This window comes from Odontesthes bonariensis, chromosome 11 (assembly GCF_027942865.1).
Source record: "Odontesthes bonariensis isolate fOdoBon6 chromosome 11, fOdoBon6.hap1, whole genome shotgun sequence".
Taxonomy (NCBI): Eukaryota; Metazoa; Chordata; class Actinopteri; order Atheriniformes; family Atherinopsidae; genus Odontesthes; species Odontesthes bonariensis.
This window is the reverse complement of record NC_134516.1, coordinates 10,820,190-10,836,523: the sequence shown is the minus strand read 5'-3', so window position 1 is coordinate 10,836,523 and position 16,334 is coordinate 10,820,190. Positions and strand designations below refer to the sequence as shown.

General features: G+C 43.3%; 1 pseudogene; it reads right to left on the bottom strand.

The window, feature by feature from the left end:
• Nucleotides 1–5,464: 5,464 nt before the first annotated feature.
• On the bottom strand, nt 5,465–14,915 carry LOC142391338 (high affinity choline transporter 1-like; annotated as a pseudogene).
• Nucleotides 14,916–16,334: the final 1,419 nt, after the last annotated feature.

Genomic DNA, 16,334 nt, shown 5'->3' with positions numbered 1-16,334 from the left:
TCCAAGAAGATGGTGGATAACACCAATAGAAGTGGGGTGGATGTGTCCTTTTCCTCTTAGTGCTGGGAATCTTCACTACAACAGGTGAGTTTTACTGCTCTAAAAAGTATATTCATATCATTTTGAGTCATCACCCCATGAAAGAACCATTTTGGGCTCTATTCCCTCTAAAAGGTCTACGCTTCATCTGTTGTTGGTCAGCTTGAAGATCACAAAAGAAACGTGACAAAAACTAAAAAGTAGTGGCCTTGGTGCACTCTAATTTACTACACACAATATTTACAAGGGGAGAGAATGTGCCCTAACGTCTTCCAACAGCTATAGAGTGAGCCCCAGCGGTCAAGATATGTTGTGACGAAGTTGCAGTGCTGAACTGCTGCTCGAGCCTGCCTGTGATGCTTCATTTCCCAGGTTGCACACGTTCAACATTCAACACTCTCCCCTTAAGACGAAAACCCGCACGCTGGCTGTTCTGCTCTCAGCGAGGAGAGGAAATCCTCCCCGAGACGTGTTCAAGGTTGAAGGTTAGGGAAGCTGAAACGCCAGCAGATGGCGCCAGAGAACACACAACCTTTTGAATAAAGGGAGGAATTTGGCCGGTCCATAAGCATCGATCCGAGATGCGAGAGGTCAAATTTTTGAGGTAGTTTTTGGAATTTTGACCGCTCGTTGTTTACCCGTTGCGATGGTAAATGATGGTGAGAAAATTTTGTGCAACAACTTTCTGAAGTGGAGGTATATGGAACAGCATTAGATCATTGGCAGTCTCTCAGAACGTGTTAAAGGTGATATATTATGCCCTTTTTGACAGAGGTCGATGCAAAGTAGAGGAGGGGACGTGACCTTGAGGAGTTCATGTAAATTTAAAATGATAATCAGAAGTAATGTTACATAAGGAACTTTCAAACAAAGGGGCACTTTAAAAAAAAAAATGCATCGGATATGGTTTTCAGGGAGTTTTTCACTTGACTTCAGACATATAATAATTTATGAAAAAACAAAAAAGGGATTTTTCCATAATATGTCCTCTTTGATTATGGAGTCATGAGAGTACCATTAAAAGAAAAATAATTTAAAAAAAAAATCATAAAAACTTAGTTCAACAATTGTGGGAATATAAGGAGAAATAAATAATTCTGAAGATTTTTTTATTTGAAAATATCGATTTGAAAATATTTTTGTTTCCTTTCTTTTTTTTCAGTGTCTTTAAAATTACACCTTTTATTTTGTTATTTCTCCTCATATCTCTGTATTCATTCCCCTGAAGTTTTTTTTTTATTTTTCTCCCTAAATGCACCACTTCACTGTGAGGACTGTGGGGGGGGGGGACAAAAGAACGCTGACTTGGTCATCATAATCAAATGTTTTTTTTTGTTTGTTTTTTTTTTCAGTTGGCGTCATCATGACACCCTTCAATGTCCCATGACACGACTCGCTAAAGAAAAAAACTAATGCTCCAATGTCGCATCCCATTGAGACTTGAATTAATGTATAAGCCGCCGATATCGTCTCTACTATGCAGATTGTTTTAGATTTTGCCTATAAATTCTATTGAATCGTAGTAAATGGTTTCCATTTTCTAGAATAATCTGGGTACTCTGGTTTAGGGAATTGTCCTCGTTTTGGTCTTAGATTTCTCTGTGGATTGTGTTTTGCACATATTCGACATGTTGGATGAAAATCTTTTGAATAATTAGTGAAGACCTTGTTTATTATTGTCGCCATCCCTCCTGTTGAGACATGACATAGCCCATGGCTCAATGCTGCAGCATATTTAAACAAGCTCTTTGGCAACATTGGTTTTCCTTCAGGTCATCCACACAAGTCTGACTGCGTGCGTCGTAAGTGGAGCTGCTTTTTGCGTATCACCTAACACTCAATGGTTTGTTTCTAGGTGAGTCTCTTCTTTGGAAAGTAGGTTTTCTGGAGGTGGCGCTGAACCTAATGGCTGCCTGAAAATCTCGCTCCCACCCGGTGTGATATAATCCCCTTAGAAAAGCCTTACTGATAAAAACAACGTACTGATATTAACTATGGAAGGGGAGAAGCAAAAAAAGACTAAACTTAAACCAAGCTCAAAACGTGATAAAACGGCGACATCCGACGAAACAAATGAAGACGAAGACGGCAATGAGGACAATGGCGGCGCTGATAAAGAAGTAGCTAACCCGAACATGCAGGCCATCTACAACGAGATTCGGGCACTCAGGTCAGATCTAAAAAGTGAAATGAGTGAATTCCGACGCTCTTTTCGCAACGCCATGAAGAAGGAACTGAACGAGTTTAAAGGAGAAATCGACCAGAAACTTGAAGAAGCTACGAGCGAGCTACAGGCTACTGTAGCCAGAGTTGCGGAGGCAGAACAACGTATATCTGATATTGAAGAAAGGGATGAAGCTGCGAGGGAGGCTCTCATCCAGGCATTAGAGACCCAAGAGGCTTTACAGGCTAAATTAACTGAATTAGAAGCACGCTCACGCCGAAACAACCTTCGTATACACGGAATACCCGAGGAGCCTGAGGGGCCCGATCTGTTAGAGTTCGTGTCCAAGCTAATAAAATCAGTCGGCATGCCGGTAGCGGACATGGACCTCGGCATACAGCGCTGCCACCGGGCACTGGCTCCAAAAACCTCCCCAAGGCGCACCGCCAAGATCACTGGTGATTTGCTTCCTCGAGTTCAGAGTGAAAGAGCAGGTGCTGCACACAGCATGGAAGAAAAAAGTCGTTCAATATGAGGGGAAAAGGATCTACTTCGACCAAGATTACCCCCCCGAGATCTTGAAAAAGAGAAAGGCGTATGCGGGAATGCTGAGAGAGCTCAAAGCCAAGGGCATCCGCTTCCAAACGCCACATCCAGCTAAGTTGAAGGTGTTTTTTGACAGCGGCACCCGGATCTACGAGAGCGCGGCGGAGGCTGCGACGGACCTAAAGAAGAGAGGAATAACTCTGGAAAATGAGACGGAGCCTGACCCTACCGTGGAGTAACAACGGAGATTATCAACATGGGAGAAGGCGGGTGTAAAACGGTCCGGACGGGTGGTGGATCGCGGACGGATAAAGGAGAAACTACGGAGCTTTCAGCCGCCTCTCCGGGAACATCTGACGCTGCAGAGTGAAGCGTCTGTGGGTGAGCTACTAAGACACTGACTATCGTTTCTCGAAGAGCTGGACAGGTTAGAACTTTTTACCGATTATTGGGAGCGGTTTTAAATGTTACCAGTGCAGAGTACCATCTCTGACACAGAGAGGCCCTCGATGGACGTGAAGATTTCCTCTCATTTTGAAGCTTTATTTGAACTTCGGACTTGGAAGTCTTTGGTTTCTGTTTTTCTAGTTCATTGTTCACTGTTTGTTGTTCTTGTTGTCATGGGTAATGTCACACAAGTTTACACAGTTTGGAAAAAGATATGCATCGTCAGGAGTATAAAGTAGTCACACTAAACGTCAGTGGGCTGCATAATCCGATAAAAAGAAGTAAAATTATTGCAAAAATGAAGCTGACTCAGTAGGCTGGGAATATTTGTATAGGGTACTTGCAAGATTTGGCTTTAAGGACTGCTTCATTACATGTATTAAATCGTTATACTCCTCTCCAACAGCCAGGATTAGGATAAATGGACACCTGTCACAAACTATTCACCTAGAAAGAGGGACACGCCAGGGATGTCCCCTGAGTCCGACCTTGTTTGCCTTATTTATTGAACCTTTGGCCCAAGCAATTAGAGAGGACCCTGGGATAAAGGGGACAACTATTAGAGGAGAGGAACATAAAATTTGTATGTTTGCATATGATGTCCTGCTCTTTATCACAACCCCTGACTCGAGCATCCCCAGATTGATGTGTCTATTAAAGACTTACAACTCATACTCTGGATACAAGCTAAATATTCAAAAAACTCAAACCCTTACATTTAATTATACTCCCCACCCAGATATAAAAAAGAAGTACAACTTTAAATGGGACTCTCCCACAATAAAATATTTAGGAATAAATCTACCAAAAGATATGTCGAAGCTTTCTGAAATTAATTATGGCCCCATCAACAAAGCGGTAAAATCAGACATCTCTAGATGGACGATGCTCCCGCTGGATATGAGCAATAGAATAGAAATAATCAAAATGAATGTGTTGCCACGATTTCTTTATCTCTTCCAGTCCTTACCCCTGGAGATACCACCCAAACAATTTGATGAATGGGACGGGTGGATTACAAGGTTTATTTGGAACGGTAAAAGACCGAGGGTACGGTTCAAGACACTGCAATTGAAGAAGGAGAGGGGAGGAAGAGCTCTACCATGCTTACAGGACTATTATCATCCTGCACAATTGAAACCCTTAGTATACTGGTGTACACCAAATTATGAATCTAAATGGAAGTCTTTGGAAATTACACAGACAGATATTCCAATACAATCAATATTAGGAAACAAAAGCCAAGCAGAAAAGAATTATAACAACTTGAATCAATGGACCCTATTCTCGGTTAAACTGTGGTTTAAGGTGTTGAGGAAATTGCAGCTAGAGAAACAGGCCAGGGTCTTGAATTGGGTAGCATATGATCCAGAATTTGAACCTGCAAGACTGGACGGGAGCTTTAAACAGTGGATTAGGAGAGGCATCACATCCTTTTGTTCACTCACTTCAAACAGTAAATTTCAGAGTTACAAGGCAATTTCTGACTCATTTGGATTGGAAAAATGAGATTTTTCTTTAGATACCTACAAGCCAGAGACTACTTTAATAAAATATCCCAAATCAAAACGGGGAAAGAATATAACCTGATCTCTATATTCCATGAAGCATATGAAAAAAACAACATTAAAAAACTGATCTCACGAATATATGAAAGTATGCAAACCTCCAAAAATCACTCTACATTATCCATCAAGCAAAAATGGGAAAAGAAGTCTGGTACAGAAATATCAGATGAGTCTTGGATGGAGATATGTGAGACACAAGCAACCACTGCAAACTCAAGATCATTAAGAGAGTTTGGTTGGAAGAAAGTTGTGAGGTTTTTTATCACTCCTAAAATAACAGCTTTGCAATCAGGCTCTCAGAGTCCGAGGCTTTGTTGGAGACAATGTGGAGTCGCTATGGCTAATCATTTTCATGTCTTTTGGGCTTGTCAAAGAATTCAACCATATTGGAGGGAAGTAACTGCGACCCTATACTGTTACACCCATGAGTATGTTGTATGTTTGTTTTTGTTTTTCCTTTATTTCTTTCTGTACAAAATTCAAAATCCAAAAAAAAAAAAAAAAGTAAGTAGGTTTTCTGCAGATAACTGAGCATCTTTTTTTGCTTCTCCGACTCAGCTCCGACCCCAGATGGCAGAAAGGACGTCGAGATCCGAGTTGTTAAGAAAAGTCGGTGGAGTCGGTTAACACAAAGGTTTAATCTTGCAGCAAGGAGACAAGTCTGTGCAACATATCACAAAGCCTACACAGCATTGTCAGGGTTCTAAAATGATACTTCTGCTATTTATGCTTTCTATTACAATGTCATTAGCCACGTTATATTGGTTATAAGAAATTCATTTAGTTCCCTCCGATCACTGTCTTTGTTAGATGTGCACAGTGTAGTTAAAATATAACGTCATATAAGACTTCTTTGTTTAGTAAATCAAGGTTCACACGGAAGATAGAACTAGGAAAGACAGGAGGCCTTCTTCAGGGTCTAAGGTTAAACTAATAAGATAACAGGAAGCCTCCCCCTTAATCTTCGAACACCGTGAAACAATCTTGCACACAGTACTTCTTTTCTTATATTCTAACACTCACATTTTTACACCTCAGGACAACATTAAAGAAGACTAGACCTCCTTCACACTCACTCACTTTGTTTTACACAGTAAAATGTTACGGTAGAAGTAACGCAGAAAATGCTAAAGCAAAGAAAATGACTTAGCATTTCGTGTCCAACATCAGCTCGGAGGCAAGTTTATCGGTTTCGACATCAGCCTCTCTCTCGCCATCTGGTGGAGCCGATGCCTCTTGAGCTTTCACCCCGAAGACGTCCCACCTCTCAGGGAGGAGCCCCTTGTTAAACAAGATGGAAGCTACGAATGAGAATATCACAATGGACCCCAGAGAAGACAGCATGCAGGTGGTCTTGAAAGGCCAGTGCTGAACGTAAATGCCGTCCTCCAAAGTGTAACCGGGGAACCGCAGGATTGCCGGAAGACTGAACACCGGCTCTCCACACAGCACCCTCATCCCAAAAGCGACAACATAGCCTGCCGTCGCCCCGTAGCCATTTGAAACCCTGATGAAGAGCACGCAGATCAGCTGCGGGAGCATTATGGTGTAGGTCAGGTCCGAGCTGAGGATCCAGAAAGCCAAGACTCTGCTGTCCAGGTAGGTGAGGGATGTCCCAACAACACCTACAACCAGTATGCAGATGCGAATCACCCACTGCAGCTCTCTGTCAGATGCCTAAAGACAAACAAAAAGGTATGAAAATTATATAGATTTTTTTTTTTTTTTTTTTTTTAACGTAAGTGCTCTCCAGAAGCCTGCACCCTATCCATATTCTATAACACCATAGCTGCCTCTCCGCGCTCGAACGGGGAAGGCGACCCATACGAGGTCAGATTCCAATCTGAAACAAAAGCAGGAAACTGTGGGCCAAGGTAACAAGCAAAGAACCTTTAAGCAAGAAAAGTCTTTCATCGTTCGCTCAAAACATCTCCCATCCCCCAGCCAAGTGTGTCAAGAATACCCGTCGAGGCGGCGACGGCACCAATCAGCACAGGAGGGATCCCCAGAACGATGACGACACCCGCTGCTATGAAACATATCATTCTGGCTGTGAAAGTGGAGGTGGAGGAAAGGGTCCTTTGATGGAAGTCCTGAAATGCCAAATTTCCAACACTCTGGGGGAAACAGATAAAGGTTTATTCAAAAACCAAAAAGTTCCCATCGCACTACAAGTCCCACAGGCTTACGAAGGACAAATCGGTCTACATTTTATCGTGCAGGTGGCGCTTTCGGAGCAGAAGCCACTTTAAAAACCTCTCCCTTTTTTTCCCATGACGTCTTACCATTGCAAGGAAATTATCGATCCATGTCCACACGTCGTCGGGTTCGAGGCGGCCGAGCCAGGGCTCCTGGTGCGTGTGGTTGAATGCCGTCTGACTGAAGTCGGCATAAACATGGCTTGCCAGAACGAAGGGAGCACACAGCCACTACAAAACAGAAAGGGCATGCAGCAAAGTCTTCAAAAAGAGCCTTAAAAGGGATAGTTTGCCTCTTTTGACATGAAGCTGTATGACATCCCATACTAGCAATATCATTTATCATCACTGCGTGCTGCCGACAGCCGCGCCTGTTACGGTGTTTACTGCTCGGTCTGCACGGTCTAGACAGCACGCAGTGATACGAAGGGAGAGAAAATGGCGCCAAGTGATTGTGAGGTCTGACTTTTTCCTGGACAGCGATTTTGTGATGCAAAAGTATTACTCTTTTGAACGCATATTGTTTTGAGAAGCAAAACGCTTTAATTTTTAAACCCCAGCCAACTAGCCGGACTACCTTTGTCAACGCCAAAATGAGGCTGAAACTCGGCTCACAGGACGCAGCAGGAGGTAAGTCGATGTTCATAAACGATATTGCTAGTACGGGATGTCATACAGCTTCATGTCAAAAGAGGCGAACTGTCCCTTTAATTGCGCGCACACCATGACATTGCTAAAACAGTTTCCTCTGCTTTGTTGGGAAAGCTGCCTTGTTTGTGTTTGGCTGCACTGAACTCACCAAGCTGAAAAACACCAGAGACAACTGGATGACGTCTGTAAAAGCAACCGAATGGAGCCCTCCGAGAACCGTGTAGATGATGGCCACAGCCGCAGAGATCCAGATGCAAAGGCTCAATGGCAGGTCGGAAAAGATGGAAACGGTGACACCTTGATGGACACACACGCGTGCTCGTCCTTAATGTGCACCCCTTCACAGGTAGTTTGCTTTCATTAACATTCATGTGGCACGTCAGGAGAGGCGATGCGCGATGAGTTACCCTAAGAAATCAGTGTGACGGGGACCCACATCAGTTCACTGACGAATGCAATGATGGCAAGGAGCCCGGTCAGTGTTTTCCCATACTTCCTCTGAAACGGATCCATCATGGTGATATAATTTTTTTCTCGCATCGGCTGGGCAAAGAAAAGACCACCTTTGAAAGACAGGGCAGGGTTCAACAGAAAATTCCCACTTTGGTGCTTACATGACTTCACCATTGCTTTAATCCAAATGGGAAAATGCCTTGGGTCTCTTATCAACTCCCAAAATTTCGAGTTATCCTTGAACGAATATCCTCTGATATATCCTCTTACACATGTAACAGAAGCCTGTTACATGTGTAGGAGGATATTTATTTTTGTGAGGGCATATTCAGCGGATTGCCTTATTTTGAGTCCACATAATTTAACTAATTGTTTCTACGTTTATAAATATTTTTTTCTGCTGCTTAAGTGTCCTCTGGAACTATATAACATGGCGCACTTTACGTGCAGGTAATGTGAGTGATGATTGAGATGGGCGGAGTGTAAAATGTGAGATTCGATGTGTGTGGTCCTACGTTTTGTAGATTAAAGTGGATTGAGTTATGTGGCCTAAACTGTCCCCGTGCTCTTACTTTACCCACAGCCCTCCAGGCTTTGAATGTTTTTATTATTGTCTTACATAAACTATCGGTCTTAAACTGGTGGCAGCCTGCCTCAAACTAACGCCAAGCTAGCGAGTCAGTGTGCTGGAGGAGTGCAACGGACTCTAGTGGACATTAAATCTTCGGGATAACAACGAAGCCACATAACTATGCTATTGGCTCAGTGCTCTCTCAGTTTCAAAACGGAAAAGAACTGGTTGTAGCATATGCAAGTCATGTTCTGACCCGCACGGAGAAGAAATGGTCCACACATGACAAAGAACTTTGGGCCAGTGTCTGGTCTGTCAGACACTACTTGGGTTGGAATCCATTTACAATCATTACTGATCATCGTCCACTCCTCAGTTTACGCAAACTGGATGTTACACATGACCCGACAGGACGACGAGGTTGTTGGGCTTGGGAGTTGGATCCTTATCAATGGACAATAAAACACAAAGAAGGAAAGAAACACAAACGCTGATGCAATGTCTCGGATTCCCCTCTCACGAAAGGACCCAGTGGTTCCAGAGGAAACGGCCCCTCCCTCCCAGGATGATCGCTCTTCTCCTGTTAAAGTAGAAACTTCTCCCCCAGTTCCACCGTTGCACAATCTTCCTGCGTAGCCTTCTTCAGTCTCCAGCACAACAGCTCAGGTTTGCTCTTCAGAAAAAGACACCGCAGTCGTTCAGGTGACAAGCACAGGTGTGGAAATGTTGCAACACACACTCTCAACTCAAAGACACCTTCTGACCTCTTTCTCTCTGAAGTGTACACATGGGTACAGAATAACAAACGACCATACCTTGGACACGTAAAGGGAAAATTTCTGAGAAGACTCCGGTGACTATTCCCCAAACTTGTACTGAGTAATGACTTACTCTGTCGAAGGGCACACATTGCGCCAGGAATGCCAGTTGTGTACCAAGTACTGATTCCCTCTTCACTAACCACAGAGACTATGAGCATTCTCCATGGAAATCCCTGCTCAGGTCATTACAGCGCTGATCGCGCTTTCACAAAAAGCCCTAACTATGTGCTATTGGCCAAACATGAGGTCTGATATTGATCATTTTTGTGATAGATGTCATACATGTTGAAGCTTATAGAAAACCTTTACCACAACACAGAGCTCCCCTGCAATCCATACAAGCAGAAAGACCATTCCAGTTTGCATGCACATATGTTACTGAGCTCCCAGTCACCTCACAGGGACATAGGGATGTGCTTGTAGTTCAAGATCATTTTACAAAGTGTGTCAATGCTTTTTTCTTTGTCAGATCAGACAGCTGCTACAGTAGCACAACTATGTTGGGAGAGATACATTCCTGAACATGGAGTACCAGAAGAACTTTTTTTCAGATCAGGGAAGATGTTATGAATCTCAGATTATTAAAACAATATGTCAGAGTAAACATCAAAAAGAAAAGGACATCTCCATACCACCTCTGTGGAAATGGAATGGTAGAGAGATTTAACCAAACTCTTAAAACAACAGTTGGCTAAACTCATTCATCAACACTGTGTTGAATGGGATCACTATTTGCCAGCAGTGGTTCTCTCCTTTAAAGGGATAGTTCTCCTCTTTTGACATGAAGCTGTCACGCCCATGGGATTTTTCCCATGTTTTTAGTTATGTTTTATCATGTTTTAGGCTGTTTATGTTTTGGTTTTTGAGTTCATGTTTTAGCCATGTCTTGTATTTAGTTTACCATCACCTTCCCCACAGTTCCTGTTAGCTCATTAGTTGTCACTCATGTCACCTGTTTGTTATTGTCACCAGCTGCACCCAGTCACCAATCACTCCCAGTTCCCCATTTAGTTTCCAGGCTCCCCTGTCTCATAGTGATATCCTTACCTGATTTCCACCCCTCATGCCACGCTACATCTTCACTCAAAGTTAAGTGTTTTTCACGTTATGCCAAGTCTTTTGTTTTTCTTTTGTCATGTTCATGTTCTTGTTCCACAGTTTAAGTTTTTTGTTATTCGGCTTAGCCGCGCCTTTTGTTTTGCCTTAAGCTAAAAAAGAAAACCACGTTTGCTTTTTACATCTCTGAGTCCGCATCCGTGTCCTGCCTACACACCCGTTGTGACAGAAGCTGTATGACATATACTAGCAATATCGTTTATGAACATTGGGCCTCATGCAAGAACCGTTCGTACGCACAGATTTGTTCTTAAACCGTGCGTACGAGTGATTTAAGAGAATTTGCGCATTCACCAATCTTTTCGTATTTTACGTTTTCTTTCAGGTACGAACAGAAATTACGAGTGATCCAAACTTGTCGTAGGAGATTCGTAAAATTTAAATGTGAGCAATGTTCCCAAAACTGACAACAAATGAAGTGAAAATGCAGAAGCAGTGTGTGGAAAAATGAAGTCCACCGTAGGATTCAGCAGCCACTTTTAGCAGCAACGACTTGAAGTAATCCGTTCCTGTAGGACGTTTCTCACATCACTGTGGAGGAGTTTTGGTCGTCCCGACTTTACGTTGCTCCAGTTTGCGGGCATTTGTTTGACGGCTCTCTTTCGGGGTTCCCACCATGACGTTTCAATCGGGTAGAGGTCTGGACTTTGACTGGACCACTGCTGCACCTCGATTCTCGTCTTTTTCAGACATTCTGCTGTAGATTTGCTGCTGTGTTCGGGATCATCATCCTGTTGATGACCCAGTTTCAGTCGAGCTTTAGCTGTTGGTACAGACGGCCTCAAATTTGACTCGAAAATACTTTAATATACAGAGGAGTTCGCGGCGGACTCGATGACCACGAGGTGTCTGGGTCCTGTGGCTGCAGAACGAGTCCAAATCATCAGCCCTCCGCCGCCGTGCTCGACAGATGAGCCGTTTGTGCCGATATGCTGCATTTCGTTTTCTCCGTTACAACCAAACATCCCCACTTTGGTCCAAAGGACATTGGGCCTCATGCAAGAACCGTTCGTACACATATATTTGTTCTTATGTCGAGCGTACGAGTGATTTAAGAGAATTTGCGCATTCACCAATCTTTTCGTATTTTACGTTTTCTTTCAGGTACGAACAGAAATTACGAGTGATCCAGACCTGTCGTAGGAGTTTCGTAAAATAGTCCGCTGTTATTCCAATCAAGTTTGCTTGACTAATGGATTGTATATTTAATTACTTTGAAGCAAACATAAATAAATATGTACATTATACCCCATAATGATGCTGACATTATTCTGTTTGACTTAAATTATGCACTAATTGAAGGTTAATTTGAATCTGTATATAACAAGGTCAATGGGAAGTGTAACCAGCGTCTGACTTGCTACTTTTGGATGCCTTAGCGTGTCAGGTTCTTGGAAGAGAGTGTGTAGATATCCTGCAGAGACAGACGAATGGCTGACATCGCGATTTAGATTGCCAAGGACTGTGCTGCTGCAAATATGCAGCTTGCTAGAGCCACAACTCCAGAAAGAAACACGCCGATCAAACCCAATTCCACCACACGTCCTGGTCCTCACCACCCTTGGATCTTTGGTCACTGGAACCTTTCAGAGGGAGATTGGAGACAGATCGGGGGTGTCCCAGTCCTCTGTGAGTTGTGTGCTCCCCTTGGTCATCAAAACTCTCATCAGTTTATTACCCATGATACATCAGATTCCCATACACCGCTGTCCAACAAGTACAAATTAAGAGGGACTTTCATGCCGTGGCTGGACTGCCAAACATAATCGTAGCAATAGACTGTAATAGACACATATACGCATCAAAGCACCCGTGCTGTCGTGGAGCGCACTGAGCTGAAGGCCAGGTGGGTGTGTCTCGATACAGCGGGGGGGCAAACTGCTCTGTAGCCCAGAGAAGGCATGCCATATTTGCACAATATTGCCATGAACGAGGGTCTCCCACTACCTGAACCAGCCCAGGCAGACCCGAAGGTGTGGTGCCAGAAGACCCCCCTCATGGACCACCCCATCAAAGTGCACAAGTTCATATAATAATGGCTTTTATTTCGGTGACACTACAGGTGATATTAACAGCACTCGTAATTGCTATCCATTTCTTGGCTTTAGCAGGTCCCGTAATTCCACTGCTGACACTGCTAAAAATGACAGATTTTCCTTTTTGGATCTCTGAAAGCAGAACTTCAATCTCAGAGCCCCTAAAGTTGTTCTTTTTGCGCCTTGATGACATTCTAATTAATCAACACTCAACACTTCCAGGAGAGAGGTAGCACAGCTCCTAATATGGTATAATTTTGGGCGTGGAGTATGCAAATTTACTATCTCGTGCACATGCTCTTAAATACGTACGGGTGGCATTCATCATTTACGCAGGTCGTTTGCACAATTTTTCCCAAGTTAAGAGCGTTTGTTGAATCTGACGGCGTGTACGTACGCAACCTTCGTATGAAAAATGTGAGAAAAATTTAGAATTAAAAATACAAAAATGTTCTTGCATGAGGCCCATTGACTTACCCCCTGCTGTGTCCTGTGAGCCGAGTTCCAGATCTCGTTTTGGCGTTGACAAAGGTAATCCGGCTAGTTGGCTGGGGTTACAAAAATAAAGCGTTTTGCTTCTCAATACAATATGCGTTCAAAAGAGTAATACAGTTGCATCACAAAATTGTTGTCCAGGAAAAAGTCAGACATCACAATCGCTTGGCGCTATTTTCTCTCCCTTCGTATCACTGCGCGCCTGTTTCATGGTGTTTATTGCTCAGAAGCAGGGGAGTGCTCGCTCTGCACGGGGTGTGTGTGTGTGTGTATATATATATATAAAATGTTACTGACTTCTGTTGTATGTTGAAAGGCAAAGGTTAGATATGCTGGTTTCATAATTTCGATATTTCACAGTGTTGAAGTAAAAGTGTGAATGTTTATTAAATCTCTGTGTGTCATATATGAAAGCATATGGTACAGTTTTCAGGAATTCATAGTAGACTGTTTAATTTTCTCTTCTGTGTTTCAGTGTTAGGATGAGATTTTTTTTTTTTTTTTTTATAAACTGGATCAACTGAAATGAGGACATTTCATCTGAAGAAAGGGAAGAATATAAGAGGAGACTTATGTTTGTGTGAGGACATACAGCAGATTGCCTTATTTTGAGTTCACACAATTTAACTGATTGTTTCTACATTTATAAATATTTATAAACTTTACGTGTAGGTAATGTGAGTGATGATTGAGATTGGCAGAGTGATATGTAAAATGTGAGATTTGACGTTTGTGGTCTGTGTTTGGTGTGGTCCTACATTTTGTTTAGGTCGGATATTAAGGTGGATCGAGTCATATGGCCTAAGTAGTAGTCCCCGTGCTCTTACTTTACTCACAGGGCTCCGGTAGTTTATGTAAGAAAATAATGAAAACATCCAAAACCCGTTTTTACACATGTTACACGAGGCCTCTGCTCCCAGTTTACACTGCTGCCAGGCTCTTGAAGTAACAATTTGAGCCTTTCACTTTGAGAATTGCCCGATGGATGACGCCGTTAAAAGTTAGGTGATTATTTTTGTTATCAGGAATAATTTCAACCATAAAAAAGATGGAGAGAGAAAAAAAATTGGACTAGGTTTTAAAAGGGATAATTTGTCTTGGAAAAGTTTCGTTCCACTCAGGCCACTTTTGTTGATCTATCTGTTGAAGTATCAGTTTGTCTTACCAATGATGAATGACAACGACATCTGGAGAGGAATGAGAGCCCAGATTAATCCCTTTGTGGGGTCGTACACAGTCTCCGCAACTCCGATGATGAAGGCACCCCCGACCCATGTGGCTGCAACAAGAGTTGTGCGCATGAATGCATTTAAGCGCCCAGGAGGGCTGCGCGTTTAGCCAGCGCTCACTGTGTGCTCACTTCAGACACAAACAACAAATCTCGTCGTGATAATCCATGACCGCACAACACACTCAAAACACTCGCTTGCTGCATTTGGAATGTTGACCCGGTCTCACCAGTCATTGTGAAGACCCCCACAGCCAACGTGACGCTCCGATGAGTCAGGAAAGACGCTTCCATCTGTCCGCCGAGCGCGTTTTTCTCCATCCTCTTAGACTTCACGGACGCCCAGATGCCGATTCCCATCGCAATAAGGTAGAAGACGACCATCATTATCAGGCCTGATGTGTGGAGAGCCATGGTGACGCGGAGAGGCGGCTGAGGATTGGCTTCTTCTTCTTGTCGTCCTGCGCGAGCCCTCTCGATGCGCGCAACACTAAAGCATCCGAGCCTGCTGTTTGTCTGAGTCCAAATCAGCAGCTCTTCTGCAGCTCATCGCCAAGAGCAGGGATGCCCTGCGTGAGGGGTGGGCCCACACGGATGTTTAGTTTAGTTTGGGGGGGGGGGGGGGTTGCATTCTTTTAATGAGCCAAGATGAAAGTGGGATGGGACAATTTTGAAAAGGAGAAGAAAAAAGTAGGTGTCAGCATTTAAAAGGAAATATATATCAGTGATATGATGGGGAAGGCGTGTTTTTAAAAAAAGGACCTATATGTTAGTGGAAAATTCAATTCATTTTTATTTATATAGCGCCAAATACAACAAATGTCATCTCAAGGCACTTAAATAATAAAGTCCAATTCAAGCCAATTGGAATTCAGTTCATTGTAATTATAATTATTTATAAAATAATCCAATTCATTCATTTATAGCCAATTCAAAAACAATTTCCTAGCTAAGGAAACCAACAGATTGCACCGAAACTTGTCTTCAGTCCAATCTCCCGCCCTGAGCGTGCCTGAGGCGACTGTGGAAAGGAACGACTCCCTTTTAACAGGAAGGAACCTCTGGCAGAACCAGACTCAGGAAGGGTGGCCATCCGCCTCGACCAGCTGGGGTTTGAGAAGACAGAAAAGGGGGAGGAAAGGAAAGACCACTGTAACACCATTCAAAGGATATCTGTTGGAACAGGGAAACATGAGTTAATGGCCACAATAATGTCACATATAACATCATTTGAGAAATTAAACGGGGGGAAAAAGAGAGTAAAGTGAGGGAAGGTGTGACAGATGAGGCCCCCCAGCAGCCTGGGCCTATAGCAGCTTAACTCTGGGATGTTTCAGGATCACCTGAGCCATCCCTAACTATAAGCTTTATCAAAAAGGAAAGTTTTAAGCCTGGTCTTAAAAGTGGAAAGGGTGTCTGCTTCCCGGACATTTACTGGCAGCTTATTCCACAGAGAGGGGCCTGATAACTGAAGGCTCTGCCTGCCATTCTACTTTTAGAAACTCTGGGAACCTCAAGTAAACCTGCAGTTTGGGAACAAAGTGCTCTGTTAGGAAAATATCTTATAATGAGATCTTTAAGATATGATGGAGCTCGGTCATTAAGAGCTTTATATGTGAGGAGAAGAATCTTGACTTCAATGACTTCAGGCTAAAGCGGGCGCATATTTAGGCGAGACTTGGAGAGAGAGAGAGAGACAGAAAGGGAATCATTGCACACAATCGAACCAGGGCCACTGCTCCTGGTCGGTGATTTAACCTCCCACCTGCATTCAAAAGCGAGTATAAAGAGTAAAGTGTGTGACCAAAGCAGCAGAACGTGCAGCCAAACGGGAGACACTCTGTTGTGCAGTTATGTCCTTGACTACTGGTGTGACTTGGCATGTTTCCCTCTTCAAGTAGTTGTTCCCATTTTTTTATTTATTTTTTTTGTTGCAACAAAGTTTCTGATTCCGATAGAAATTGCGCTGACGCAAAGCACGTGAACCCCTCGGGATGACGT